The sequence below is a fragment of the Gracilinanus agilis genome, chromosome 6, assembly GCF_016433145.1.
Source record: "Gracilinanus agilis isolate LMUSP501 chromosome 6, AgileGrace, whole genome shotgun sequence".
Taxonomy (NCBI): domain Eukaryota; kingdom Metazoa; phylum Chordata; class Mammalia; order Didelphimorphia; family Didelphidae; genus Gracilinanus; species Gracilinanus agilis.
Window position 1 is genome coordinate 85,743,744 of NC_058135.1, and position 16,359 is coordinate 85,760,102.

Here is a 16,359-nt window from a genome sequence, read left to right on the forward strand (position 1 = left end):
CATATTTTCTCTCTCTCTCTCTCCCTCTCTCTCTCTCTCTCTCTCTCTCTCTCTCTCTCTCTCTCTCTCTTTCTCTCTCTCCTTCTCTCTTTCTCTCTCTCCTTCTCTCTTTCTCTGTCTCCTTCTCTCTCTCTCTCTCTCTTCCTTCTTTTCTCTCACTCATACACACCCCACTCCCAGCACATAAATACCCAATGTCAAATAATACGTATCAATGCCTTAAATAACAAATATTTCAAAGTTAAAAATGTATCTGGGGTCTTTGAAAATTATATCCTTGACATCATCAGAATATAAATATTATCTCATATACAAAGCACACTATTTTACAATGGAAGAATTAAACAGTCCTTACAATTTTTAAGTGTCAGGAAAAAAAGGTTTTTAATTTATAAGGCCAGATTCTTTAGTTTAGTGATGAAGTGGATTTTTGTTTGTTTCTATTTTTATAATTTTAACCAAGGGTTTTAATTTATTGGTTTAAAAACTAGATCATTTTTGTGTCCTTCAAAGCATATCTCAGTTATTTTTTTAAAATAATTAACTGAGTAGAATGTAAAGACAAGTAAGTAGAAATTTTTGCCTAGAACTGAAATCTTGATTTTACCATAAACAGGTCATTGTGAGACTGTCACAAATGGACTCAGAGCATAGCAAAAAAAATTACATATGAGAATCTTTTCGATTGTAATTTCATGGCCCTTCTTGAACAAAGGGAATCTGATTGTTTGTAATCATTTATAAAGCCAAGGCAGAAAGGAATATAAAGAAATCCCACAAATATCACATTTTCAGCCCCTCTCCCTCTCATCTTTGCTGAGTGAATTGGAATGTGGAGGGCTGTGCTCCTCCCAGTTTACATAAAGCAGCTGTGAATTCAGATTTCTCACTTCATCTTTCATTTTGATGTGCTTTCTTTTGATCCCTGGAAAGAAATATATTTATAATTTCCAGAAAAACTGCCTCAGAGGTAAGTGGTATCCAAATATTGTTCTGTAGAGATAAAAAATATACTATGTCAGTGGTATTTGGCTGGGGATTGATGATGCATTGCACATGGATATAGAGACATCACTCCTATAAAACTTGTAACATTATGGTTTAGGGACTATTTAACCTTTAACACAAATCATTTTTATTTCCCCACTGGAATTCAAAGCACTTTATTCTTTTATATTACATTTCTTTCTATTTTTTCTTATTTCCCCATATTGTGTCTGCTGCAATTTTTGTCTTTGGCAAGCTGAAAAGAAAGAAAAGAATAGGGCACATGATTGCAAGGCACAATATAGCGAAGGGGAAAAAAAAGTCATCCAAAAAGCATCAACTTGCTAAGATGTCATATTTTTAGCATAAATGAGTGTCAGATTGGACAGAAAAGGGATAGAAATGTTAGCAGTACTAACTAGGCAAATATCATTTCCATAGTAAGTTTCCAGTGACCTTCTGGATTAAATAATTTTGAAAAGTAATAGACAAATAAACAAAATAATAGCAATGTGTCTTATATAAAGTAGTAATTAAAATATATATATTTGCTATGAATTTTTATTTAAATTATATGCAAATATATCATTTTCCAAGAATTAAGAAGGAGAAAGCTATAGGCTAGTGAGTGATTCAACAAGATAATATAGAAAAGGGGAAATGGGTGAGGGAATGATTTTGCTTAAATTGTGTGACTTCAGTGTCTCACAATATGATTCCCAATAATGCCCTGTTTGGAAGAGAAGTGTTTATTGCTCAAGCAGTTATTCAACTGAATTACTTATGACAAGAGTTGTTAACATATCTTTTCTTTTCTATCACATGGACAAAAATAATTTGTAGCTGGTGAGACATAACTAAAAAATAAACTAAAAGAAGAAAACATTTTGAATTTGGGGGAGACAATAAAAATTATTTGTATAAAAGTTAAATAGTCCCTAAAGTATAATTTTACAAGTTTTATGGGCACAATATTTCTATATCCTTATGCAATGCATCATCAATTTATGGCCAATTGCTATGACATAGTTCAATTCTATCTCTACAGTGTTTGGATATCACTTATATCTAAAGATATTATTTTGGAAATACAAGGAATTCCAAGTGTTTCCTGAGTTTACAATATGGGACCGTGTCCTAAAACAGCTATTATATACAAGTCAACTCTTACAGACAAACATTAGGAGAGTATCGATGTGTATCAATGTGCATGAGTAGATTTCTGCAAAATTATTTCTATTATTAGCATACCTAATAATAGCCATATCCAAGGTAAGTCAATTATGTTTTCTTCATTTCCCATCAACTTTAGTTTTTAATTTCTACAATCATCATCATACCCTAACCCACAGGGAAGTCATAATGAAGGAGATTGTTTCTCCTTTGGTACTAAGATTACATCACATTTGTCTTTTGCCTTTGCCACTTTGAGTGGAAAGCTGGAAGACAGAGCAAAAACTCCTCCCGAAAGTTCCATATAAAGAGGATTCAGAAGCCCAGTGAATTACTAATTTCTCTTTTCACCAAACTCCCCCTTCCCTCTTATCTTCTTGTTGTATTATGTCTGCCTCCATTAAATTATAATTTTCTGAAAAGCAAGGACAACCTTTCCTTCCTTTTTTGTATCTCTAGTGCTTAGTATAGTACCAGAGAAAGAGGAGGACTTAATAAAATACTTATCAAATTATATTATATTGCTATGGTATTGTGCTTGGCTCTGATGATACAAAAAGGACAAAAAAAATCACTTCCCTAGATGAACTTGCACTCTACTCACACAAATAAAGAATTGTTGTGACTTAAAATAATGGAATTAATTAAAACATCTTACTTCTGTATTATTATTCCTTATTAACTATGAATTCCATCACTGTAATGACTGAGGATTATCAAACCTTACAGATTGAGAATGTTTTTGACATTTACAAATCTGGCTTAAAGTTGAGGATGGTTTGGTCAATTGTGGTTGGGTTAAGAAATAACTTGGGAAAGATTATGGTGGAATCATAGGTATATCTACGTTACATCAGTGCAGAAGTTCAGAATACTTATATGCTTACATTTATTTATTGGTAAATAAATATTTAGAAATAGTTCACTCTGGTAAATGTAATATAAAAATTAAATGTAATATAAAAAAGAAGGCCATATAACTACTTCGAAATTGCTATTTGTGTGTGCCCTTAACAAAAACATCAACAATAGCTGACATTTATCTAGTTCTCTATGGTTTGTAAAATGGTTTACATATATTATCTCATACAGCCAGTTTAGAATGTCGATTGCTTGCTTTACATTAAGATATAATCTGAAAAAGGTCATTTTAATTTGGGTACACTTGTTTCATAATTTTAAGTAAACCTGAAAAAAAATTATGGGCAGGATGCTCAGTTTCCAGGTAGCAATTTGTAAAATTAGATGAGAACAAAACAAGAATGGTCATAAGACTGTTAAGACCTGAATCCTGAAATCAGTTTCAACTTAGTTGTATTTTCTGGCTTTCCTTTAAAAAGACTGTGATCAAAATCCCTTTATGTGAATATGTTTAAACACCTTTTCAACCCAGGAGCAGAGAAATGGGTTGTATAGACTCACAGAGTTTTAGAAGTTTAGACATGATTATAACTTTTTTTAGCTGAGGCCCAGAAAAATCAAGTTGTTCAAAGATACACATCTATATATTTTAAAACTTTGATGAATGTCATCTGTCTAAAGTAGCACATGAAGAACTTTAATATCAATAGCAGGGGTTTTGAACTTTTTTGTTATGGATTCCTTTGGCAGTCTGGTGAAACCTGTGAATGGCTCAGAATATATTTTCATAAATTTTCATAATTGTTTTTATACATATAAAAATAGAAATATTTTCTTTCTCCTCATATTTCCATTGAATGCGTACCTGGAAATAGGTTGTTACATGTATCTTCCAAAGTCTCCCTCTTCTCTTTGCAAATGTTCATATTTCTGCTTTTTTTCAGTAGCCACCTCCTCTACAACTTCTTGCTAAACTATTTTGTTGTCTGCCTACACATAAAAATATGTTCTGAAGGAACTTCCTCCATGTGCCATTATTCTCCTCACTGGGGATTAATTCTCCTAGAACACTATTTCAGAAAAAGTCAAAACCATTTGGCTTACTTTATTTGCCTTACTATTCTCTAGTCATCTCCTCTACAATCTCCTTAAAATAAGTAGTGTATCTTTTCTTTCCTTCTATTTCAATATTAGGAAACATATTCAAATTAAATCTACTATTTTTTTCTTGTATAGACTGTGTCAATCTGCTATCCTATCATGCCACTCCCCACTTTCATGTAGCACTCAGTTACAATAATTAGATCACTTTAATCTTAAAAAGAGTTATAATAGCTCCTCTCATCCATTGGTCTACTTTATGGAGTTGATATTGCAAGAAATCATTCATAAATGATCACAATTGCTAAGAACACTACTTAAGGAAATTTCTTATATTTGGGAAAAGATTTAGTTCACTGTCTTAACTTACTCTTTTCTCTAGCTAATCCTTGACCTCTTCATGGCTGAGGAAATATTCAGGTTACCCCAGTAACAAGGATGCTTAATATTTTGGTAAAAAAAAAACAAACAAGGAAAATATACCATAATGCCTTTTATTACATAGGACCAAGCAATAAACATTGCAGAAAGAATGGCCATTTTATAGAATCTCTCTAGTCCTTGAAGATATGGCTACAGTTATAATTATTCTGCTCTGAGATGCCTGAGGGTCAATGATTGTACTTCTTAACTTCTTTATCACAGCTCATACTACTTTCTCTTTTTCTTTCATTCTTTGATGTCCCTGGGCTGATGGTTTTAGTATTCATATTATGATTTTATTTTACTGAGCTCTTGATGTCCCTACTCCTTCTTTTTGAAGTTAGACCCTCAACATTAAATTTCTCTGTTTCTGGAATTACACAGACTTTCATAAGTGCCTCACAGGAAATGACCAAGTCCCTTACCCAATCAAAAAAACTATCACAATTATTTTTAATTAATTCCATCAAGAAGCTAGACACACCTATGAAAGCAACTAGTTTCAAATAGAGTTGGACAATCAGCTATCAATTAACTCTTTGTATAAGAGTAACTTTTTAGCCAAAGTGTCACCACTCTCATATGTTTTTTGATTCCTTTATTAAAATTGGCAGTATTAAGGACAATGGTTGACACATATTAAGCAATTGAGATCAAATTTTTACATTCATTCATTTATTCATTCCATACTCTCAATGTTATAGGTGCATATACTATTTGCATATTTTATAGAGAAGACAATAAAGATCCATGTAATTAATGTCTTCTCAGACACTTATTTATGATAATGAATGAAAAATAATTTATTAAGGACTTACATGTCAATTGCTTTTATGATCTTCAGAAAAGAAAATTTAAAAAGCAAACAATCTGCTCTCAAAGAGCTCATATCCTATTTGGGCCAGTGTGAATGATTTTTTAATCCATTCCTTTGGAATCTTCTGCTCCTTCCTAAATATCACAAAAATCAATCTCCGATCACATTGAAAATTATATCTTCCCAAATATGAATTTCTTTTTGGACTATTTGTCATTTATAGCCACTCTTAATCTTGTTGAGTGTGATGCTGAATTTCCATCTAACATAGACTACTAATGCAGTAAAAAAGATATGCATGATGGTTACATTGTATATTAAGAAAAACATTATACCTAAATAAGTGACAAATCATTTGATCATATTAGGTCATATTAGATGAAATATCCTTGCTCTTTGAACATAAGACACTCATAATGTATGGAAATCCTTTGTAAGAGTAAGACTAAATGTTCACCCAAACTCTTAGGATTATACCTAAAGATAAAGAAATATAATTAGCATGTGATAATTCCTAGTGACTTATTATTAGTCTTGGTGGGGGGGAAAAGAACAAAAACAAATACACAAAAGCTTCCTTTCTTGGCTAAACCTGTTCTTCCAGAAACTTTTAAGTAGGAAGAATATTGTCAAAAGTATTTTGTAGAGATACTTCTTGTATTCACTTCAGTATAAAATTTACATTGGGGTGATTTCAAGAGGAATGTCTTTATCTGAATGTCAGAAGTGTATGAGTTTAAATGTACGCATATATACGTATATCTGCATATGACTTAATAAATTAGTGAAAAAATGTGTTTATTTGCCATGTAGCAGGCACTTCAAGACCTTGCTTTCTAATAATATTACTAAGAGAATGGTGGCCCTGGAGAAATGATTTGGTCTGAGAAGTCACTGGAATGATGAATGAAATTGTAGGAAAAATACTTGATATGGCCTTTCCAGAAATGGTATTGTTGATTTGATTAGTATTCCAAGAATTGAAGATAGAAGAGGGGGAGAGTTCAGAGAGAGAGTACAGAAGCTGAATCATGTGAAAATTTCCTTTAGAAAAGAGCAGTTTAAGGGGCCATCTCAATTTAGATATTGAGACCTCTTACCAATCAGTAACAAGAGAAGCTCAATGGCAAAGATTAGAGTACCACTTTGGAGGCAGAAAACATGTCATGATGATGCTCTAATAGTACTTTCTATCTTCACCATCCCTATATTCTGGACATTGAGAAACCTTGCAAAATTCTCCTTTTCAATAGAATTATGGGTATATAAATAAGAAACCACATAGACAGGGGAAGATTCTAGTGGGGAGATAGAAAATGAAGAGTATGCTTTAAAACACCACCTCACAGATTTTATATGACAAATCTAAACTCGTCTTTAATGTTTCCTTCTTTGTCTTATGCAATCACTCAAAATCTACTAAGTACAGGTATTAAAGACAAGGAACTAATTACCTGACAAGAGACATATTTGTAACAGAACTCAGTGAGTATCAGAGTCAAAACACAATCCACTCAACCTTTCCCACAATCTGATCTACAAACATTGATGCTTATATGGCCATGCTTATAAGTAACATAGACACTCTACATGACTAATCAAAAACACACTTCTTACCTTTAATATCTAAATGTTTCAGAATCTTTGGTTCTCTCCATGCCATGATGAAACTTCAGAAAAGAATTTCCCTAAATCTTTCCATTTAAAAATTTCTTTGGAAATTGCATAACATAGTCATAGTTTTGATGATAAGTTAATATTATATTGTGAAGAAATATAGGCAAATTAAAATGATCTTTGAAGACTATATCTTAAACTTAAAAGTTAATCAAGTAAAAACTGGCTTTTATTTGCCAGGCCAAAAAATGTAGAGCTAATCTACTTAAAGTGTTTTGAAAATTGTTATGTACTATATGAATATCAGTTATTATTTATAATGATAGTAATATGATAGTAGCCCATGGTCCAGACCAATAATAATAATAGCAGAAGCAATTGCAAAGTTGTTAGTAGAGGCATACCAAAAAAAAAACCTATATGTGAAGGAAAACTGCATATAATTTCTTATTATCATACTAAAGCCAAATAATTTAACACATTTAACTACTAAGTATGTAGGGATAAATAAGGGTATGCATGAAACCGGTTTGAATAAATTAACAACTAGATAAATGATCTTTAAAGCATAGCAGAATCATGGAGTTAAAAGTGACAATAAATGATTCAACCATTTCAAAGAATGCATTGTAACAGATGAGTCTAATGCTTGGTGTCAGAAGGTCTGTGTGGTAATCCAAGTTCTGTCACACTTTTTCCATGTGACTATATGTAAGTCATTTACTATCTTGGGGCCTCAACTGTGAAATGAAAGGCAGGGAGGTAGTGTTGGATTAGATGAATGCTAAAATCCCTTCCAATTCTGAGATTCATTATATTTATTTAAAATAAGGAAAATCTTCTGAACTATATGAGTGATTGGGCACTAGTACAATCTAGCAATGGATATGAAAAAGCTCTAAGAATGGAAATTGCACCAAAATAATACTGACAACCATCTGTCTTCTGTGCTTCATGCTTTGCCCTGCCTTGAAGGCTTTGCCCAGATGACCTCTGAATTGGATCTCTATGGTAGATCCATTGAATTCACTTTAAGCCAAGTGTACTTCAACAAAGTGAATAAGAGGATGTTCTATTATCCAGTGAATTGAGATGAATATTAACAGTCAAGCCAATCCAACAAATTTGCATGACTTAATTGTCCTAACTGATTGTTTGGACAGCTCAAACACACATGATACTTCTTCAATCCTTCCACTTCATTTTCACTCCACAGCTACACCCTCTGGCAGTAAAATAGCGAGGCCAAAAAAATCTCATTAAAAATGGAACAGATTTGGTCTCTATCCATTATAGTCAGTGCCACTTTGGGAACATGTTCCTATTGATTTTGCCAAAATATTCAACAGACTTAGCAAGTATGTAAGGGGAGTGTATAAAATGTTTTCTCTGTTTCTCGAGTGATATTGCTTCAAACATCATATTCTTTTTTCCTAGCTAAGGAAAAATAGAAATGTATTTTGACATAAATATATTGCAAACCACATGTTCAAGACAGTGAAAAACTACTGGACTCTTCTAGGTTAATTAGTTTAAAAGTTTTAAATGTTAACTACAAAACTTACATTATTTCAATATTACCTTCTTCCAAATATAAAATAAGGTTAAAGTGTTCTCTCTAAATAAGATTAAGCTTCTTTGTTAAGAGGACTCTTGAAATTGCTTCATATCATTAATTAGCTCTCAATATACTCCTGCTCTTCTCAAAAAATCTTCCTGTCTGGGAAAATTCACAAGAGCAAATTACAACAATGTTCCTGTGACTTATACTGTCAGCAATGGTTTTGGATTGGGCTGGGGGGTGCCACAGTAAGGTGAATCCTGCTAGGTAAGAACCAAGCTGTTTTTGTAAATATCCTATTTAGCCAATCCTTTGGAATAGTTCCATAGACAATTACCTACTGATATACACAGTATTCTATTGATATATCTGAAGAAGGGGATTAGACTCATTTAAAATTTACAATTATTTTTTTAAATTTTTAGTTCATATATCTTTGTGTACATTGGGTGCACCATAGCCATATCTCTTCTGAACAGTGCTTATATTTTAAGTAAGTAATGAAGTCATTAATAACAGAATTAATTCACACAGAAGTAGTTGCCTGCCTACCTTTTAACCACTATTAAATACTTTCTTGTTCTATTTCATATTCCATATTCCAAAGATCTTATCAATTTCCAGACTAACATTAAACACGAACCTAGGTGGAACCACTTTTTAAACCATCTTTCTTCTGCCTTCTTCCTCCATAACCTCCTTGTTCCCAATCCAACATGCTTTTTCCTGGAAGAGGGAAGAATATAAGTTGAATACAGGGATAAAAGGAAATTGAGATAGTGAGCTCAATAGAATTCATTATAAAGAATCACTTATAATGTGAAAAAAAGATTTTCTATGGATAATTAAAAAAAGTTATAAAGTATAATACTGAAAAATGATAGTAAATCCCCTACTCGTACCAAACAGCACATACACACACACACACACACACACACACACACACACACACACACACACACACACCTTAATAAAAAATAGGATTATTCTACATTAGCATTCTAATAATGCACCATTTCTATTGAACTCTAGGTCAGTTGCATGTAACACATTCTTAATGACTGTTTACTTGCACATTTAACAAACTGCCATAGAAGCCCGATTTGCACATCTGGTAATTGCTTTATGTACAAAGCCACTGCATGTAATGACTTAGTCAGGGTGACTGCATAAGCATGAAATCAGTAGGAATATTTTATGAAGTGGGACTTTTGTGTCATATCATAATGTGTATTTGGGGGATTTTTTAAGTATGAAAGATTGTGTAGTTTAACTGTATCTAGCCACTTTTGTGGATATGAAATAATAAAACTGGAATGTATGTCATACCTTCTCATACACTTTCATGTCTTAGAATCCCCAGTTATCTTCAAAGCTCAATTCATGTAATTCAGCTGACTATTATATGAAACCTCTACTCATGCCCCAGCAGCTAGTTCCTTCCCATTAATTTTTATTTATTTTACATATTCTTGTATATACTTAAATGTACAAATTTTCTTCCCCAATGGAATGCAATTTCCTTCAGGACACAGATTGTTTTATCTTGTCTTTATAGTTCTAGTATCTAGTACCTTAGAACATAAAAGGATTATAATTAATTCTTTGTCATCGACTAATTGGCAAAAGAGGCAAGCCTTCCATTTTTTCAGAATCAGAAAATATACTAAAGATTATATTGTCATCCAAAAGGAAAATAAGATACTATGTATTAATATTCTTTTATGTATCTATTAGAAATATTACATTTCTAAACTTAACCTAAATCATATTGAAATAATTTTAATCTATCATATTATTCCAATTATGAATGTAGCTGACACTGTGTGACCATAAGCAAGGCAATTAACCTCTCTGATCCTTAGGCTATTCCCTTACACTATAAGATGTGTATTGTTTGCAATCTGAAAATCCTCATATTGGGAAAAATGATAAATTCTTAAGATAATTTATTGATAATGGACAAAATGAGTTACTTATTTTTATCTACATGCAAATTATTTTTTGTAAAATGAGACAAATTCTTATAATAACTTTTTTCCTACTTTTATTATTTCAAAACATGAACTCAAACTTAAAAGGAATCAGTGATTTAAAAATATTAAATTAGAATCAATGAACTTCAGAACTTCGCTCAACTGAAATTTAAAGATTTTGGAGATAACTAGGAAGAAAATTTTATTTTTGAACTGTTTATGACTTCATTGTTACAAGGAACTCACAGTGAGGAAAGTTTGCAAGTTTGTTGTAAGTAGGTATCTTTTCTGCAACATAGGATCTTAAAGGGTTGTAAAGAAATGAGGGTCACTAAACCATATATAAGAAATGCTATAGGTTGCATATTGATTCAGAAAACCACAAATTAACAATATGTATGGCTCATATTGCATGTTTGTCTATTTTGTTAAATATTTTCCAATTACCTTTCAAACCTAATTGGGACATAATTCAGAGTACCATGGGCTTTCTGAAGCCTGCAGACTGCATGTTCAAACCTCTGGTCTAGACTAGAGCACTAAGGGGTTAAATGACCTAGCTGGTGTAACACAGTCAGTATGTTTAAGAGGCAGTACTTCAGCTTACATCTCCCTGACTACACAGTTGGTGCTCAATTTATTATTCCATGCTGCTTCTTATGTATAAAATAATAAAATCCATCTCATATTTAGAGTAGGAATGACAAGAAACTAAAGAGACATTAAGACCTGAAAGAAAAGTGGGAAAACGGGTAGCTAGAAAGTAATGGGGATAAAATTATATATATATATATATATATTCAGACAGACAGACAGACTGACAGGGAGAGAGCCATAGAGGGAGACATAAAGAAACTGAGAGAGATAAATATTCTTAAAGCTCACACATTTAAGAGTTCTCACTATTCCATCATTTATCAGTAAATTACTCTGTCAGTCATCTAATTGGCATAGTTTAATGAAGATATTTTTTCTGGGGTCTGAGATGATATCTGAAGTCTTCTTTGTTATTCAATTGGAAAGAATCCTCTAGAGTGAAATTATACCCCTCTATTTTGTAAAAATGGGTAGAGGAAAATTATTTATCAGTTGACTAATGGAGGTGTAGTCCCCAGAGGACAGGACCAATTCTATACAGTCAAAATAAAATAGAGTATGAACATTTTTTTTCTCTTGGAAAGATAGTGTAGACTGTCAAATAATCTGAAAGTCTGAGATATTAACTGAACCAGATTAACTTCCCCAGAATTAATAAAAAAAATCCTACATGTGAGACTATTTAAATAATGCATATATTTATTGTCTGAACTCCTCACGAATAACTTTAGTCCGAATTAGTTGTCTACTTGAACTAGATGCAGAATATGCATTCATTTTCATAAATAGACAGATATATGTATTTGTAGTTATAAGTATATACAAAATATGTACTTATAACTACATATACATATATAATTATAGATAGATATATAGACATGGGCATATACTAGATGTGTGTGTGTATATATATATATTTGTATATATATATATACATTTGTGTATACACACATATGCACCCCAAAAATAGGTTATGCAAGAGGCTTGGTTGGAAGGTGGATAGAGTGCTAAGACTAGAGTAAAGATGACATCTTTCCTGAATTCAAATCTGGCCTTAAATATTTACTAGCTGTGTGACCCTGGTCAAGTCACTTGAGCTCTGCCTCAATTTCCTAATTTGTAAAATTATCTGGAGAAGAAATGGAAAACCACTCTAGTATCTTTGCTAAGAAAACCCCAAATGAGGTCACAAAGAGTCAGGCATGAATGAAAAATGACTGAATATGATTTATATGCACATGTGCATGGACAAATATATAATAAAACAACTCTATATGAAATTCTCATTACAAATGAAACTAAAAATCATAAGGAAGCCCTAGATGAAATAAAGCATGATTTTGGTTCTCATATATCCAAAAGCAATAAGAAATACAATTTCATGGCACACACCAGGTGATATCAACTTTCAACAACCTTTTGGCAATATTCTTCTCAAAAAATGATTAACTCATTACTTTCAAGATTCAAGTCAAAGAAGAATTCCTATGAAACAGTGGCTTTCCCATATAGAATCCTCAAGGATCAGTCTGGACCCTGGCTATGTAATCATATATAAACATTCACAGTGGAAGAAAAATTCTATTAGTGGTTCATTCAAACTACATTTTATAAATAATATCCTATATATATGTATGAACACATAGTTCATATTTTTATTTTTTCTCATACACAGAGATATACTTTATCTGGAGTATAAATTATCTCATGCTTCTTTCTAAAGCAAAAGGTCATCTCCTTAACTGTGTTCTTTAGTTATGTTGTATGACTGCGAGTCTTAGACTACCATGGTCTCTGATGAACTGAAGTCAATAAGCCCACAAAAGACAACACAAGAGATGGGCATAAAACAGATTAACAATCTGTGAATAACAAAAAGCTATCATAACAGAGAAGTAATATTAAAATGTCATCAAAATTGTATGAATGGGACAGATCAATTGATCCTATTGCATAAGACAGGGATAGCCCTTTAACAGCCCATCTGATCCATCATTGTCCTTGTGATGTCAACAAAATGTGAGAAAAGCCCTTAGTGTTTGGAGAAGACAATATATGGGATGACATGGATCAGAGATGCACAGGACTGGAAAGATCCAGATGAGTTCTGTTCTATATCCTTGGTGGGAGTACACATGTTTGAGACTATATAGTCTATATAATATAGATGTGATACTATATTATATAATATAGTATGGTGATACTATATTATATTATTCTTCTATATATCTTAATAAGGAAACAAAGCATATTAAAATAAAAACTGTATTAGAATAACAGAAACATGAGTTCTAGTCCTGGCTTCAGCACTGATTGACTGACCTATCTGTTTGTGAATAATTAATTCATCTCTCTGGATCTTGGTTGAACTCTCTGAAATACAGGCATATACTAGCTCCTTCCATATATAAAAAATGAGTAAATATTGGTTCTTCCAATATTTGAAAAACTTTAGAAAAAATTCAAATTCCACTGCTGTAAATATTGAATATCTAGCTTATTATTTGCATTTTCTTTTCTATTATTTCAGCTTTTTTCCCATAATACAAACAACCCCTTTTTCATTCTGTTTTATGACCAAATATAACACTTCTTTCATAGAATATAGGAGCTGAAACACAGAATGAAGATTAAAAAGGCCAGCTTCTGTCTCATTAAATCTTAATTTAGTTTCCATACAAAAAAGAAGACAAGCAGTGAAACTCTCAAACTATCTATCTTTGTCACTTCTTTGTTTGGTTTTGGTTTGTTTCTTCTTAATAAAACATTTAGTTTTCATTTGGTTCACACATTTAGGGGTGCTCACTATTTATTCCCCCACTTAACAGTAAATTATTCCATCAGCCTTCTAATTGGCCTTCTTTAGCAAAGATGCTGTTTTCCACAGCTCATGAAGATGTCTGAAGTCCTGTCTATTAGGAAAGTAGGAGGAATCCTCAAGAGTTAAATTATTCTCATCCTCACAATGAAACTGGCAAGAGGAAATTGAAACTCAACTAGATAATGCAGTTGAGTACTCTGGAGATTATGGCAAGGTTTAAAACCACACTGTACAGAATTTTTTTGAATTGTGATACTGTAAACTATTATATAAGTGGATAGAAGGGTATATAAATCTACAGACTCTCTCACCACCCCAATCAGGAAAAAAATTCTCATTTTTGAAAATAATAGTTTAATATATTATAATATTTATACAATCATTTAAATAAAAGATATTTTGACCCAACTGCTCCTATAAAAAGAACCTACCCTAAAGTTTTAATTATCTGTCCATATAATCTTTTTTGTAGATAATTATACTTATTTAACAATTATAAATTGCAGTTTTACAAACTAGAGTGCTTTATAAAAAATTACTAGTATCTTATTTGTTTTCATACCATAAACAAAGCTGAAAGACAGAAGGAAGTTGTGTCTCAGTGGAAGGTCCATAGAAGCAACAAAAATCACCATTTCTTAGTAGGTTTGGTTATCTTATATTTCAGTTCTTATCATGAACTTAAAAAATATATCAGTAAGGTAATTATAGTCTATATATTACCATGTGCCAAAAAGAATGAGAATGTAGGGAAATTCCATGAAGAGCTTAAAAAGATCCTACAAACTAAGTTGATATAACAAGCTTTAATAGTCAGAGACTGCAAAATGGTCATTGGGATGAAGAGAAAGTGAGACAGAGATAGAGACAGAAAAAAATATCAGAGTTTAATAAACAAAAGTCAAGTGCTCATAAACAATTCCAAATTTTCACGATTTCACAATATTATATCATGAAAAATTCATTCAGAAGGGACACAAGACAAGTTACTAATAATTATGGAGTCATAAATGAGAGCCAGATTATTTATATATCTAATCAAAATCAAAACTAGTGACCAAATTAGAAGATAAGTAACAGATGAAAAAGCATGAAGAACTAAGTATATTCACAACTGATTATTTTTATCAAAGTAGGAGAGTGGTGCAATGGCTAGAATCTACCCTAAACATGAAGCCAGGTTCAAACCTGGCCTGAGGTATTTATTACGTGTATTACCCTGGGCAAGTCACTTCACTTTTGTTTAGCTGAAATGCCATATCTATAAAATAGGGATAATAACAGCACCTATTTCAGAAGAATGTAAGAATAAAATAAGATAATATATATGTATATATACATATATATATACACATATATATATATGATATTGTGCAAATGTTAAAAAGCCACCTAAGTGCTTACGAAAAATATAAGAGATCTGGGAAAGAAGTGTTACAAGTATTTTTGTTCCTCTTTTATTGTAAATAAATTCAGTCTTAGAAAGGTTAAATGATTTGCCTTTGCTCATTCCTCACCTATGTAAGAATGGGATTTGTGCAAGGGAGAGGGGACAAAAGGAGGCAGAGAAGGAGTGACTGACATCTGTCATATTTGAACCCAATTCTTCATGACTCCATTTCAAAGACTGAAACCAAAGCAACATTAGTATAACTTTTCAAATACTTTGTCATTGCCCAAAAAGGAAAGAAACACAAAAGCAAAAGTGGGAAAAATTCTTTGAGTCCATTTGAAATAATCAGCATTTTTAAAGAAGTGTAGCCAGGGTAATGCAATCACCAAAATGTGCAAGTCAAAAGAGGATAGAAACCAACTAAGTCATCAAACACTTTATTTCTTTGCCAAGAAGAAAGGCATGGCAGTTATAGGCAAGACTAATTTAGAATATAAACTAGTTCGAAAGATGTTACAGACTCTCTTGCCTCATAAAACATTGAGAAGTAGTGGAGGGAAATATGAGTTTGCATAAAGTTTTTCATGATGTCCAATTAAGTCAGATCTTCTCTATAGCATTTAAAGATAAAACCAGAATGACTACATCAAGTAGACAAAAATGAAATAGTTTTGTCAGCATGGCTACAAAAATATTTTATTCATCATAGAGGGTGGAACCACCATGTTTTATCTTTAACTTTTCAGTCTTTTCTGAGTTAAATTGGGTCTTAAGGATGTTATATGTGAATTAAAAGTCAGATTTTGCAGCTGAATCAAACCAAGAAGAAATTTGTGATGGTGATTACATAATGTTAAGGCTATTAAGGGGATGGTGTTAAAAATATCCGAAAGAGGTAAAATAAATCATAAGGTATAAGACAAACATTTAAAATAGATTAAGGGAAGGGAGGAAGAAAGGAAGGAAGGAAGGAAGGAAGGAAGGAAGGAAGGAAGGAAGGAAGGAAGGAAGGAAGGAAGGAAGGAAGGAAGG